Source organism: Dama dama, chromosome 24, assembly GCF_033118175.1.
Source record: "Dama dama isolate Ldn47 chromosome 24, ASM3311817v1, whole genome shotgun sequence".
Classification (NCBI taxonomy): domain Eukaryota; kingdom Metazoa; phylum Chordata; class Mammalia; order Artiodactyla; family Cervidae; genus Dama; species Dama dama.
Genome location: NC_083704.1, coordinates 57,541,573 through 57,556,957, shown reverse-complemented (window position 1 = coordinate 57,556,957; position 15,385 = coordinate 57,541,573). Strand labels below are relative to the sequence as shown.

General features: G+C 47.0%; 1 protein-coding gene across 1 annotated transcript in view; it reads right to left on the bottom strand.

Moving 5' to 3' along the window:
- LZTFL1 (leucine zipper transcription factor like 1) overlaps positions 1 to 13,903 on the bottom strand; it is a 55,408-nt gene extending 41,505 nt beyond the window's left edge. Inside the window, exon 1 of the mRNA XM_061128823.1 lies at positions 13,780 to 13,903. The gene's annotated coding sequence lies outside the window, so the exon portion shown is untranslated. The remainder of the gene's footprint in view (positions 1 to 13,779) is intronic.
- Positions 13,904 to 15,385: the final 1,482 nt, after the last annotated feature.

Here is a 15,385-nt window from a genome sequence, read left to right as displayed (position 1 = left end):
GCTACTCAAAGTGCAGTCATGGCCCAGCAGCAGGGGCATGACCTGGAAGCTTGTTAGAAATGCAGGCTCCCAGGCTCCAGGCAGCCCTGCCAACTCAGAACCTACATTTGAACAAGGTCCCCAGGTGACTGGTAGGCACATTCAAGTCTGAAACGCCCTCTCATCAAGTCAGCCATCAAATGATGAGCAGAGATGAGCAGAGTTACTGGGAAGACAGTGTCCCCTATGCAAGTACATTTTGTGTGATACCGATTGAAGAGCTGAAGAAAGCACATGTGCACTGTAATGGGCTGGTCTGGCAGGGAGGGACAGAGAAACAAGCATCGTGGAAGCCCACTGACAGACAATGCCAGCGTAGCTCAGGGGTGGAGGGTTGTGGCTAAAGGCCAGAGGCAAGGCCAGGCCTGCTGAGCCAGGGACACGTGAGGCATCCAGATCTGCAGACACTGCACGTCGATCATGGAAGGCCATTGGGTTACTGGGATAGGCAGGCTGTGATCCCATTTTATTGTCAGCCTTCATGAAGACAGGGCGAAGAAGATGTTATGTCTGCCAGGTGTCAACACAAAGCTCCTTTTCGTTTACAAGTCACATGTGCCTATTCTTTTATGTTTCCCAGAGAACACGGTCAATGTCTCTGATGGAGGAAGTGGTTGGATGTCACCCTGTGCCCACAAGTTCTATCTGCCCCTATCGGGGATGGCACACAGGCATGCCAAGGAGCCAACCTCCTCTCACCTGTAATTCTCAACGAAATTCAGCCAGTTCTGAGTCTGCAATAGTTCATACCACAGATGAGCCCCTCCTCAGTGGGAATAACGTCTGGAGGAGGCCTGGTGGGAAATAAAGATCCCAGGTAAGCGTTGATTCTGGCGCCCTAAAATGTCCATCTCATTGGAATAAAGAGGAATTTACGTATGTCTCATCCAGAAAGATGAGGTCACCCCTACTGTCTGGAAGAATCCAAGATGACATTTACATCATCTTCTAACCTCTGCTCTAAAAGCATTTCCTACAGGTTTACAATTTGGCTTCTCCTCTGGGTTGACCCATGGACGGAGGGAGTGGTTATGCGAACAAAAAGCAGATGAATCCCAGGGATGTTTGGTTTTATATTTTCCTCCATGTCTTTCATTTCTACAATGCTGCCTCGATCAATGGGGTACAGATCAGAGGATTGTAATGAAGATACTCCTGAGATGAATTCTCCCAGACCGGCAGCCTTCTAGGCTCTCACCATCTCCCCAGGGCCCACTCTCAAGCTCAGGCTGGTGGGAGGGACAGGGCAGCATGTTACAAGGATGCTCACGAGGCCACATGGGGAGCCGTGTGGTTTGGGGTCAGGAAACCAGGTGCCTGACTGTCAGGCTACGCCCACAGACCCAGGCACCACCACCAAGTCAGGTGTCTCTTGGTTTTGGCAGCTCTGAAATTATGAGTTGACAATCAGATGGCACGGAAGCCTGGAAACAAAGTTATCAGTTAATCAGAAAGGCCTGCTTGGATGTGGTTTAGATATCCTGAAAGTTAGCACAATGTGGCATTGGGTGGAAATTGCTATGCCCAGGATGAGTGATGGTGTGTGTGTGTGTGTGCGTGTGTGTGTGTTTGTTTATGTGTGTGGTTGTGGTTGAAGACAGAGAATCTGGCTTTGTTTTTAACTCTCAGGTGAACGAGAGATTCTGACAAATGGAATGACTTCAGAATAACTTTCTAAAGAGAAATAATTGCATGTATACAAAGGCTCCTTAACATTTAAGACAAGGGACAAGTTTTTTTTTAATGCTACTCGATATAAACCCTTGTTAGAATCCTAAAATGTTTAGTGTTAATTATGTAATTTACTCCTCAACGCTCTCACTGTAAAATATTCAGTGATTGCAGACACAGCTAAATTCCTCCTTAACCACTTCGTACCAACGCCAACTTCTTCCCAGGGGCAAGTAGTGTGGTGGCCATCTGGGTATAAATCTTTCCAAGGTCTTTTCTCTATAGTTATAAACATGAACACGTCCCCAGAAACACAGCTAATGTCATTCTGATGTTCTGTTTTGTTTCTATTAGAAATACCATTATATTGAACACATTGTCTACAATTTGCTTTGTTCATTCAGAAACATATTGTGGAGACTTTTTCCTGTTAGTACTTATCGACCCATCTCCTTTCTAACCAATGCATAGTATTCAGCAGAACGCATATGCCATTCTTTATGTAACCTTGTATCTTTATGTAATCTTTATATAATCCTTCCTCAGTGATCAAAGCAAAGAAATAGAGGAAAACAACAGAATGGGAAAGACTAGAGATCTCTTCAAGAAAATTAGAGATACCAAGGGAACATTTTGTGCAGAGATGGGCACAATAAAGGACAGAAATTGTATGGACCTAACAGAAGCAGAAGATATTAAGAAGAGGTGGCAAGAATACACAGAATGACTATACAAAAAAGGTATTAATGACCCAGATAACCACGATGGTGTGATCACTTGCCTAGAGTCAGACATCCTGGAATGTGAAGTCAAGTGGGCCTTAGGAAGCATCACTATGAACAAAGCTAGTGGAGGTGATGGAATTCCAGTTGAGCTATTTCAAATCCTAAAAGATGATGCTGTAAAAGTGCTGCACTCAATACGCCAGCAAATTTGGAAACCTCAGCAGTGGCCACAGGGCTGGAAAAGGTCAGTTTTCATTCCAGTTCCCAAAAAAGGCAATGCCAAAGAACGGTCAAACTACCACACAATCGCACTCATCTCATATGCTAGCAAAGTAATGCTCAAAATCCTCCAAGAGAGGCTTCAATAGTATGTGAACTGAGAACTCCCAGATGTTCAAGTTGGACTTAGAAAAGGCAGAAGAACCAGAGATCAAATTGCCAACATCCGCTGGATCATCAAAAAAGCAAGAGAGATCCAGAAAAACATCTATTTCTGCTTTATTGACTATGCCAAAGCCTTTGATTGTGTGGATCACAACAAACTGTGGAACACTCTTAAAAAGATGGGAATACCAGACCACCATACCTGCCTCGTGAGAAATCTGTATGAAGGTGAAGAAGTAACAGTTAGAACTGGACATGGAACAACGGACTGGTTCCAAATTGGGAAAGGAGTACGTCAAGGCTGTATATTGTCACCTTGCTTATTTAACATATATGCAGAGTACATCATGTGAAATGCCGGGCTGGATGAAACACAAGCTTGAATCACTGTCAGGAGAAATATCAGTAACCTCAGATACGCAGATGACACCACCCTTATGGCAGAAAGTGAAGAGGAACTAAAGAGCCTCTTGATGAAAGTGAAAGAGGAGAGTGAAAAAGCTGGCTTAAAACTCAACATTCAGAAAACTAAGATTATGGCATATGGTCCATCACCTCATGGCAAACAGATGGGGAAACAATGGAAACAGTGAAAGACTTTATTTTCTTGGGCTCCAAAATCACTGCAGGTGGTGACTGCAGCCATGAAATTAAAAGACACTTGCTCCTTGGAAGTAAAGCTATGACCAACCTAGATAGCATATTAAAAAGCAGAGACATTACTTTGCCAACAAAGGTCCTTCTAGTCAAAGCTATAGTTTTTCCAGTAGTCAAGTATGGATGTGAGAGTTGGACCACAAAGAAAGCTGAGCACCGATGAATTGATGCTTTTGAACTGTGGTGTTGGAGAAGACTCTTGAGAGTCCCTTGGCCTGCAAGGAGATCCAACCAGTCCATCCTAAAGGAGATCAGTCCTGAATATTCATTGGAGGGACTGATACTGAAACTGAAGCTACAATATTTTGGTCACCTGATGCAAAGAACTGACTCATTGGAAAAGACCCTGATGCTAGGAAGGACTGAAGGCAGGAGGAGAAGGGGACAACAGAGGATGAGATGGTTGGATGGCATCACCAACTCAATGAACATGTGCTTGAGCAAGCACTGGGAGTTATTGATGGACAGGGAAGCCTGACATGCTGCAGTCCATGGGGTTGCAAAGAGTCGGACACGACTGAGCGACTGAACTGAACTGATGTAATCTTGTTTTATTGATGGGAATGTGAGTGGTCTTCCATTTTCACCAACACAAGTACCTTTGCTGCAATACCTCCTTGAGAGCATTCATGGATAGTCTCTAAAGGAACTACTGCAACTTTTATACATGAGCAGATCCTGCCACCAACCCCTCCCAGTATGGCTGAACCAATTCACACACTCTCAGGAGTGTGAGGCTATCTAGTTCCCCACCCCAATGCTCACTACTAAACTCAGATAGATTTGCCTATTTGAAGGCTGAAAATGTTGTTGTTCTTTAACTTGCAGGCCCTGATGACCATTTAGGGCATCTTGTCAGGTGTTTGTCTTCCCTCATCTTGGAGCTACCTCTTCATTCTTTTGCACATTTTAAATTTTGGGTTGTCTTTTTCTTTTGAGTTTGTAGAAGCAGAACGCCTTTTCAAAGAGAAACTGCAAAAGCAAGTAGCAAGAGACAGTTTGCTTGACTGCAAAAAGCTATAAATGTATCTACTGGCGGAGAAATGGAGGGAAAAAAAAGCCTGTGGTGTGTGCGTGCGTGCATGGTTTTTTTTCCATAGCGTGACTTTAACACCCACACGTGTTTAGTAAACGGAGTGAAGCCCCCAAAGATTGCAACGGCAAAGATGAAAGACAGAAAAGCGAGGCAGATCTGCCAGATGCTTAATAATAAGAAGGACAATTCCAGCCAACGGCTGTGGGCTGGCTCTCGCAGGCTGGCTTTCACGGGCTGTGGGGGCTTGGTCTGCGGCCCCAGGACCAACTCTTTCCTGCAGGAATCTTTCCTATGGTAGGAGCTGGGGATCTGGGCTCCTGCTCATCCGTTGCCCACCTAAGGAAGTGACGTCAGTCTGTGGCCCCTGTCTGGGGTTATCTGAGGGGCTCATCGACGCTGCTAGTGACAGAGGCAGAGGAGCAACCAGGTGGTAGGAAGGGGTTGGCAGACCCAGGCTCACCGACTTGCTCTCAACCGCAGGGGAACTTATCTCCACAGGGCATCTTCCTGGGTGAAAGCTGAAGCCTGGGGGCTTGAGAGAACGGGCACTTGTGGGGCGCAGAGGGGCCGAGGAGGAAGGGGGTGGGGGACCCAGCCTCTCTGCAGCTGGTTCTGCTGTGTCTGTGGATGAAGTCATGGATAAACCCCAAAGATGGGGCGTGGTGTGGGCCAAAGAGCTGGGTCTGTGTGACGTCATCCCTCGAGCCCTCTGTTGTCAAATCTTGTATAAAAAGATTGGAGAGGAAAGGCTCTGGCCATTTTTATTTCGGAAGACAGGCCTGGAGTAGTCTGTGTTTCCAGACTTTGTGAACACGGCTAATAAGTCAAGGCTGTCACTGAGGAGGTTTGAATTGCTATCTTTTTTACAGAGTCTTGCTTATAATAATTCTGTTTCTCCTCCCAAAGCTCCTGCAGCAGATATTTTACCAAGTCCCCCTAACTCTGGAATACTTCCCCAAACCCACTCACTTTACTCCGTCTCCAAATTAAAACAGAAACAAACCCTTCCTGCCTCTGGGCTTTCTTGAAGCCATTCATACCTCCTAATATCATGCCTTCTCTCCCACGATCTCCTCCCCTCAGGCTTCCATGTAACTTCCTGGAGGACTGTCCATCACTTAACGTTCAAAGGGTAACAGGACCTTCTGAAGACAGGTAGCTTCTCTGCCCCCATTGGCAGAAGTGCCTGTCTCCATTTCCCTTTATCTCCCTTATTCCTCCATTGCATGAACACAGACATACACATACACACACATACACGTATATTTAGCTCATGACATTTTCTTATTCTGTCTTAGATTATTTGTAATTTGCTTCATCTTATGCTGCAGACAGTGACGTCATGCATTCATGGATTCTACGAGTATCTACAAGGACTCACCACATGCTGGAGATTTCTCTACCCTTGTCTTTCTCAGCATTCTCTCCTGTCTTCATTTCCCATTCATATTCCTTCTGCTTCCTCCTTGACCTTACATCCTTATTTTCAGGGACATTTTTCTCTAAGGAACCAAAACTACCTCATGAAAATATCAGCCACTGAAAACCCCTCAGGCTTTCTGCAGCCCTTTGGCGGGGGAGGGAGGGGAAGGGATGAGCAGTCTGATGCTATGTTTAAGCTATGCTGCTCTCCCGTGTCTGCTGGTAGGTCCTTTATTTACTATATGTCTATCTAACAGGTCTGTGTGCAGGACACGGACATTTTGCTCTGGGGACTGTATATTTTATAACTGCATCTTAGTGGAAGCCCCTTGCCCTCTCGTGGAATGGCTCTTCCTTTCCATACGTCAGCATACATGTCACCTCCTCAGAGAAGCCTTCCCTGTTTGCCCCATCCTCTCCCTTTTCACCACCCAGCCACCCTCTATGACAATCACCTTGTGTGGGAGATGAATGTCATCGATGTCATTAATGGTCTCCCTCCTTCCATATCCTTTGAGATGGAGTCTGCAGCTGTTCCCACCAAGAGGTAGAGTCTGTCTGCACCACCCCCCCCCCACCCCCTGAATCTAGGCTGACCAGGTGCCTTGCTTGGACTAACAGAACGTGACAGAAGTGATGGTGTGTTAGCTCTGCGCCCAGATCTCCAGAGGCCTTGTGTCCTTCTGCTCCCAAGTGTTCTCTCTTGCCTTCCCTCCCTCCTGCTCTTCTTCCCTCCTTCCCTTGCTCTCTCTCAGAACCTAACCATCAGCATGTGCACAAACCCAGGTGACTCAGGTGGAGGATGGGAGACCACGCAGATAAGGGCTATGTTCATCCTAGCCAGCCAGCCCCTCATCAACTTGTTAGCTGACCACAGACACATGAGTAGACCCAGCTCAAGTTATCTGAGGTTGCCTGGGATGAGAACTGGCCAGCAGAGCCCAGCTTACATTGCAACTTACAGAATCATGAGTTAAGTAACAATCATTGCTTTAAGCCACTGAATTATGCAGTGGTTCCTTACGCAGCAATAGCTAACTGATACATCTTGCTTATTTCCTTTAGAGCCCTTCTTGGGAAACTTGGTTAGCTCCTCAAAGACTCAGCTTCCTTATATTTAAAAAGGACATCACACTTTATCTTGTAGCCTTCTATGGGATTTAGATAAGTTGACGTTGTAAAGCTCTTGGCACAACTGGGGGCTCAAGACATTTATTTATTTCCTTTTTCTCTGGAGAAGAATGGAGAGTCTCAGTCAAGAGAATGTCAGAGCCATTTTCCCCTAAGAAAGCCCTCAGAGGCCTTGGAACCATTAAGAAGAAATGTTATTAGGAAGGGGACCCAGGGTGAGATAGCGAAGCAAGCCTGTTAAGTGGGTTGAATTTGGTCAATAAGTCCTGCATTGTCATTTAACAGATTTCTCTGCAGTGTTTAGAAGAGAAATTGTTTATCACAAGAAGGGCCAGTGTTTTTGCTTTGGTGCCTCCCAAATGCCAAGCTCTCAGATAGCAACATTGATAGCAACCTTACAGAACAGATACTAACATCCTGTCTTACAAAAGAGTTAACTGAGGCTTTGAGACAAAGGCCACCCTGTAAATAAATATAGAACTGGGCAGACCTCAGACATGGCTGTGACGTCAAGTACCTTCACTAGAAAGTACTGCTTGCTGAGCACGTGCTAAGTGCTAGGCCCTTCTCAGCTCCTATTTTATAGTAGCTCTTTTTTATCCTCACAGCAGCTGGGGGGCCATGGTGGGGTACTGTCACCACGTTTCAGAAAGAAGGGAAGTCTCTTGCCCCAGGTCACGTAGGCATGGCGGTCATCCCAACCTTGTTCTAGTGGGAGACAACTTTCACCCTCTTCCATGACCATTCCCAGGGATGGAGGAAGGTCAAGATATTAAGTCAACAGTAAGTTTAAAACAAAAAGAGAAGTGAGCTGAATCTTTGAGGCCAACAGAAAGGAAGGGCAGCTCATCACAGAGCAACTCGCAGGACTGCAGAGTGGAAGGGGGCTTATCTCCAGTCTCTCGGCAGAGCCCCCTGCATGCAGGACGGTGGGAGCCCAGAGAGCAGTTGTCTCCCTCTGGAGTCATCTCGAATGGGGGTGGGGGGGGAAAGGCCTCATCAACACAAGTGTGAGGGGAAGGAATGGGGGTGCCAGGTCCCACAGCCTAAGTACTGAATAACAGGTTCCAAGTTGAAAAGACTGTAAGCAGGTCTTTCCTGCAAATGCCTCAGAACCTTGGATGTGCTGTTTGCCTGTTTTGCAAATTTGCTTTGTGCTAAACACTCACTCACACCTCTAGGCCACAAGACTCAAGTTTGGGAAAGCTGCTACACATTGTTTTGGGGACATATGTTTTCAAATGTGGCTGATGTTGAAAAGCAGGTTGTTAACTTCTCGGAAGGAAACCTGTGACCAATCTGAAGCCTGGGATGGGGTCTTAATTCATGTTTCTCTCTGTCCAGCAGGTAGAAACTCGGTGTCTGTGTCGTTGGCATGTGAGAGACTACAGAGAAAGCACCAGACTGGAGGCCTCAGGCCAACAGCCCCCCACGGAGAAGTGCTTCTCCGGGCCTCCATGATAGAGACTCGATCTTTGATGCGGTTGCTCTGATGTGGCCATTTTGAAACCGGGGACATTTTGACACAGCTATTTTAAAGCTGTGGAAAATTTCTGACTTTTAAAAAACACCAGCTTCAAGCTTCTGAAAAAATTAGCAAGTATCAACGTGGTGTGGGCTCAGGGACACAGTGAGGATCAACATCATAGAGAAAACTGACAGGAGGATGAGGCTGGGGAAGAGGGATCTATTTTTTATTTACATTTTATTTACATTTATTACATCTATTTTTTTATTACATTTTATTTACAGGAAAAGAGTTGAAAGTTTAATGGACTGATTTTTTAGTGTCACAAAAAGCCTCCAAGTTAAAAAAGCCTTTAGAGTAATTAAGATAGTGTAGAATTGGTGAAAGAAGAGACAAACAGATCAATGGGACAGAAAGGAGAGCTCAGAAAAAAGACCCCCATGAATATCGTCAACTGGTCTTGGACAAAGGAGCAAAGGAAACACAATGGAAAACGACAGAGACAGTCTTTTCAACAAATGGTGCGGGAACAACAGGACGTAAATGCGCCAAAAATGAATCCAGACACAGGCCTTACACCCTTCACAAAATTCAACTCAAAATGGATCTTTGATCTAAATGTAAAACACAAAACTCCCAGGAGGCAACACTAGAAAACCTAGATGACCTTGGGCAGGTGACTGTTTAGATATAACACCAAAGGGGCAAGCCCTGAAAGAAAGAACTGAAAAGCTAGACTTCACTATAAACTGCTCTGCAAAAGAAAATGTCAAGAGACTGAGAAGACAAGTCATAGACTGGGAGAATGTATTTGCAGAAGACATACTTGGTAAACGACTGTTATCCAAAATATACAAAGCATGCTTAAAACTCACCAATGAAAAACAACCTGATTTTTTAAAAATGGGCCAAAGGCCTTAATAGACACCTCACCAAAAAGATACAGAGATGGCAAACAATCATATGAAAAGATATGAACAATCTTATGAAAAGCTCTTTATCGCATGTCATCAAGGAAATGCAAATTTAAAAAAACAGTAAGATACGACCATAGAGCTGCTGCTGCTGCTAAGTCGCTTCAGTCGTGTCTGACTCTGTGCGACCCCAAAGACGGCAGCCCACCAGGCTCCTCTGTCCCTGGGATTCTCCAGGAAAGAACACTGGAGTGGGTTGCCATTTCCTTCTCCAATGCATCAAAGTGAAGACTGAAAGTGACGTCGCTCAGTCGTGTCTGACTCTTCGCAACACCATGGACTGCAGCCTACCAGGCTCCTCCGTCCATAGGATTCTCTAGGCAAGAAGACTGGAGTCGGGTGCCACTGCCTTCTCCACCATAGAGCTATGCGAATGGCCAAAATCTTTAAATGCTGGCAAGGATGTGAAGCTTTAGAAATTCTTATCCACTACTGGTGGGAATGCAAAAAGTACAGACACCTTGGAAGGTTCTTACAAAACCACACATAGTCTTACCATACGATCCAGTAATCCAACTCCTTGGTATTTACCCAAAAGAGCTCAAAATTTGTGTCTACACAAAAATCTCACATGAATGCTTATAATTGCCAAAACCTGAAAGCAACCAAGGGGGCCTTTAGTAGGTGAATGACAAGGAATATTGCAAGAAGTTATCAAGTCATGAAAAGACATGGAGGAAACTTAGATGAATATTACAAAATGAAAGAAGCCAGTCTAAAACGGCTATATGCTGGATGAGTCCAACCATACGACATTCTGGAAAGGCAGAACTATGGAGACAATAAAGAGATCACTGGCTGCCAGAGGTTAGAGGGGAGAGAAAGATGAATAGGTGGAGGAGAGAGGATTTTTAAGGCAGAGAAACTATTCTGAATGATTCTATAATGGTGGACGCACGTCACTATACATCTGTCAAAACCCAGAGAACGCACACCACCACGAGTGACCCTTCATGGACTTCGGGTGATGATGATGCATTGACGTAGGTTCATCGGTTGTTATAAACACAGCACTGTGGGGCAGGATATGGGTGGGGAAGCAACAAGGGGATGTGTGGGAACTCGGTGTACCTTCTGTTCAACTTTGCAATGAACCTACAACTGCAAAAAAGTATGTCTGCTTGTCTCTTATAAAGCTCGTCAGCAATCTTGCTGCGTAACTGTCCTCATCACTGCAAAGGTTCCCTGACAGTCAGCATGGTGCCCTCCCTCCCTCTGGGCTATCGGGCCCTAAGTGCCCAGAAGCCTCCCTGGAGGCAGAAGTGGATGGAGGGACAGAGCCAGGCAGTGCTGAGGGTTCTGGAGCCGGCGGTGGCCCAGCCAAGGGGAGGTAGAATCAGTGAGCTGGTCCGTCCAGCAGGGGTTCACGCTGAGCGAGCCTGCAGAGAAACCATGAGGCTCTGCTGGTTTTTCCCTGAAGTTTCCCACGCAGCAGTGATCTCTTCAGAATGCCTACACAGACCCCTTCAGTGGCCTCCATCACAGTGGGCATCAGGTCAACACCACGGACCTGGGCCTCAGGTGCCCACCCCACCAGGCGCCTCCCCTTTCCCCAGCTGCCTCACCCCTCTCTGTCCCCGAGCATGTTCTTCTCATCCTTGGACACGCCCAACTCTTCCTACCTCCTGTTCCCTGGGCTGGGAATGGTTACCCCAATCTTCGGCTTATGGGAATTTATAATCCAGGTCCTAAATGCCACCTCTTTAGTAAGCCCCTACTAACCACCAGGTGTGAGATGCCCCCTCGGTCACTCCACCATCTCTCCGCTTTAATTTTCTGTCATTTAACTTGGTATTTTTGGTCTTGTGTACTGCCCTGTCCCTAGCTTTTAGATCAGCGCTGGCACAGAGCAGGAACTTGGCAAACGGATGTTGAATGAAGGACTCAAATGAGACCTTCCAGTGAGAAAAGGCACGTCAGAGCAGAAGGACTGATGTTTTATCATAAACAGACGGTGCGAATAAAGTAACAAATCCTGCAACTGGTCTCATGATTCACACGCTGTGAGCATAACACCTCAGGAGGTGTGCATGACGTTTATTTTCCCTTATAAATTGTGCATATTTTCTGCAAGAACCTGGCGGCCACGCAATGAACTCTTGACCTCCTCCAGGTTCCAGAGACCTTCATTTCAATACCTTAACCATATCACATCCAATGCTAAACGTACTACCGCCTTATAAAACCAACACCATTCCTCATATCTCATTTTTATTACGGGCACCCAAGTCTTCCCAGAGCCTCTGAATGATTTTGCTCCCCCGTTCTGCAACCTCCCACCACTGCCAGTTCCCGTGGGTCACCCGGCATGTCTCTCTCATCCCTTTCATTCCAACTGCTGGGCATGGTGTGGACCACTCTTTCCCCCACCCTCTGCCTCTGACAACTGTCTCCTGGGTCGCTTCCCAACCTTCAGTGGCTATTCATGAGAACTGATATTAGCAAAAATGGCTACTTCTTTCCTCCTTCCTCTCCTTTCATGGTTTTAAGTGCTAACCACAAAACACAAAGAATTTAAAGAATCTAACACAACACTGGAAAGCAACTATACTCCAAAAAAAATTAATTGAACAAAAAAAGAATCTGTAGTTATCCTGCAAAGTCTGCACTGACTTTAAGCCTCCTTGGGAGGGAGGAGCCCTTCTTCAAGTCCCTCTGCCCTCGGGAAGTGTCCCCCGCCAAGAACTGTAGAGTCAGCCATCCTAAGTCTCGCCCTATGACACAGATATCAGCTGCTGAAATGGGGGTCAGTCTAGACCTACACTGTGCACCATGGTGGCCACTGGCTGTGTGTAATCCTGCTCTTCTTCCTGAATCTTTGATACATATTAGGAAAGACATTCCAAAAGCACAGTGGGGTCTTTGGAAGAGGACAATGATAGATTTCCACCCTTCCTTGATTTAGCCGTTATCCTCCCTTGGGAAGTTCAGAGCGTCTTGAAGGGCTTATCTAAATTCAAGTCAATTGCAATTAAATAAAATTTAGAGAAATCAATTTCTGAGTCACGCTAAGCACACTCGCGTGCTCACTGCCACACGTGGCGGCAGCTGGGCCATGAACGGCGAAGACACAGGATGTCGTTCCCACCGCCTCGTAGAAGGCGCTAACGCATGGCCCCGCTCTAGACCCCCAGCACTTGGGTGAAGCGTGTTTTCTCATTAATGTAGCCAAGAGATGATTAATAAACTCTTAGAACATGCTGCTGAACTGCAACTACGCCAGGACCTCGTGGTCCCGTGCTCACAGGGTTAGTGAGGAAAGAAAATCCTTATGAACTTTACTCCTTGGAAGTTTATCCCTGGAACTCTTTGTACCCACACTAGTCAGACCCTCACCACCAAATGATTGCCAACCCCTTCAAGACACTTTGGACTTCCCAAGGGATGATAAGGCCTGAATCAAGGAGGAGTGGAAATCTAGCACTGCCTTCTTCCAAAGACCCCACTGTGCTTCTGGAAGATGACTTTCCTAATACATAGCGAAGATTCAGGAAGAAGAGCAAGATTACAAACCTAGCCTTAGATCTGGAGACCTTGGAAAGCAGAGGACCGAAGCAAAACTCATTTGTTCTCTGCCAGAGACTGTGCTAGACACTTGTAATGTGGGGACAAACAAGAGGGAACCCAGACGTGGCTCTCCCACTGGCCCCTGAGACGAAGTCACCTTGGGCCTTTCCTCTGAGGTAGACCTGAGACACTGTGGGCCACAGATTTCATTTCACAATTAGGCCCTCACTGACCTTCAACTCCAGGTGCAGTCCCAAGCCCCGGGACAGAGGGCCTGCACCCACCCCCTGCCCTCTAGAACTCATATAGGTGAGAACGCAGAGAGAAAAATCCTGTTGCAATAGGGAGCCGGCAACGGCCCATGATCACCCAGTTCTGAATTCTACCTGCAGAGAGAGAGAAACACAGCAAACAAAAAAATGGGGAGTCCCCTCTGAGGAATGAAACCAAACTTAGTGACAGCAAAAGGAATCCCACTTGTCCCAGGCTTACTGGAGACACCAGAAGTTCTCCCTACTGCCCCCTCGCATCTTCCTGCCTCCCTGGCCTCGTCATCCCAGCCTCCTCTGCAACCCAGGGAAAACCTGGGAATTCCAAAGTGGCTCATCTAGAACTTCTGGATTGACTTCCAGAACATGTGGACCGCGGGGGCAGGGGCGGGGCCGGGGCCACACAGAAGAGAGAATTCTTCCCACAGCAGCACACTGATTCCTTCTCTTCTTCCCTGACCACCGCCCCCAATGCCCCTCTTCCCACCAGACTCACCAGCCACGTGGTGGGCAAGCAGCCCGAGTCAAGAGGAGGTAGAAAGCACAGCCATCTTCCTTGCCCAGGGCGTTTGCCCTTGTAGTGCACGGCTCAGCCTCCTGGAAGCTTTCCCAGGTCCCAAGCAAACATAAGGGAGGAGCCACATCACCGCTCCCTCTGCCAAGACTCCCAGAAATCAGTTGGGGGGGGCCCCTTCCTTCTCTGTCATCATTTGCCAACTCCAAGGGAGAAGTGAAAGGCCACGGTGTTCAGCCGATTCTCAGTCAGGCCCCGTTTTAGACACGATGCTCAATGAATGTGGACGAGGTTAGGGAATTCACGGCTCCCTCAAGGCTGCTGAATCAGCTACTGCTTTCATTCTTACTGCTCACTGCGCTGTACGTTTCACATGGGCTACTTGTTGGCCTTCCCATTTAGATAATAAACCCAGCTGCATCTTCTGCATGGCTTTGCTCTGTAGGAACTAATGGTGGCTGTGATGAATGGGTCCTGTGCCTGGAAGAACACTGCGAAGGCCACAGGACGATATATAATACACTGAATAGGTGAACTCAGTCTCACTGCAGTGAGACTTTCTCCCCAGAACAAATCTGAAAAAAAAAAAAAAAAAAAAGAGTCTTTGCCATAATGACAAAAGAATCAACTGGAATCTTTTCTCTGTTCTGGACATCAGAGGCTGTTGACTGCAGCTTCTCTTTCACAATTATTCCCCAAATGCCCCACAAATACCAGGCATGGTGCCTGACCCTGGGACCCAGAGAGGTGCAACTGTGTCACGTTCGAAGGCCCCACCGTAGCTGCTGTGGCTGGTGAAGACTTGCACGTGTGACTTCGTTAAAAATATAACATCTGTTTGTTTAGGCATTTTTCAAAATGTCACCTGAACACCCATGATCAGTAAGATGAAATGCATCATTGATGTTGACATATCTCATGGATAGTGGTCACGTCAGACCACTATCCATCAGAATAAAATCTTACTGTGTTTGACCTCAGTTTTAAGGGGTTCCTGGCTCTCCAACGCTCCCTGCGTTCCCAGATGTGTGTGTCTCATACATGACCTTCGAAGGTGGCACTGCCACCTGATGGGACTTTCGGAGATGATGGGCCTGCTCCTCACCTGCCGTCTACCATCGTAGCCGCGGCCACACACGGCTGTCAAGCACCTGAATTGTGGCTACTGTGACTCGGGAACTAGTCACATTGTAATTAATTTGAACTTAAACAGGCGGACGTGACTCGCAGCTGTGGTACCATAGCAGCCATGGTATTAGCACAGCTGTGTGGGTTTAGGTATATCTAAGGTCTAACGGGTCACACCGTGATGCTCAGGGCACGGGGCAGGGGGTGATAACCACCCCCTCACAGGCCTGTCCAGACAACCAGACCTTAGAAAGGTCTACTTGGGCCAGCCTGCTCCCGACGGGACTCTCCACCTCCCCATTCCCTGAAAGGAGCCATGCTGTCTAGGAAAAGAAATGGCTGTCAGACGATCAGCTTGTCTGAGCATCTTCAGAGAAGACGGTTTTCCCTTAGCCCAGCACTTCTTGGCTTTTCGGTTCTGGTTGCACATCACCAACTCTGCTGATTGCTGGAAGCTGCA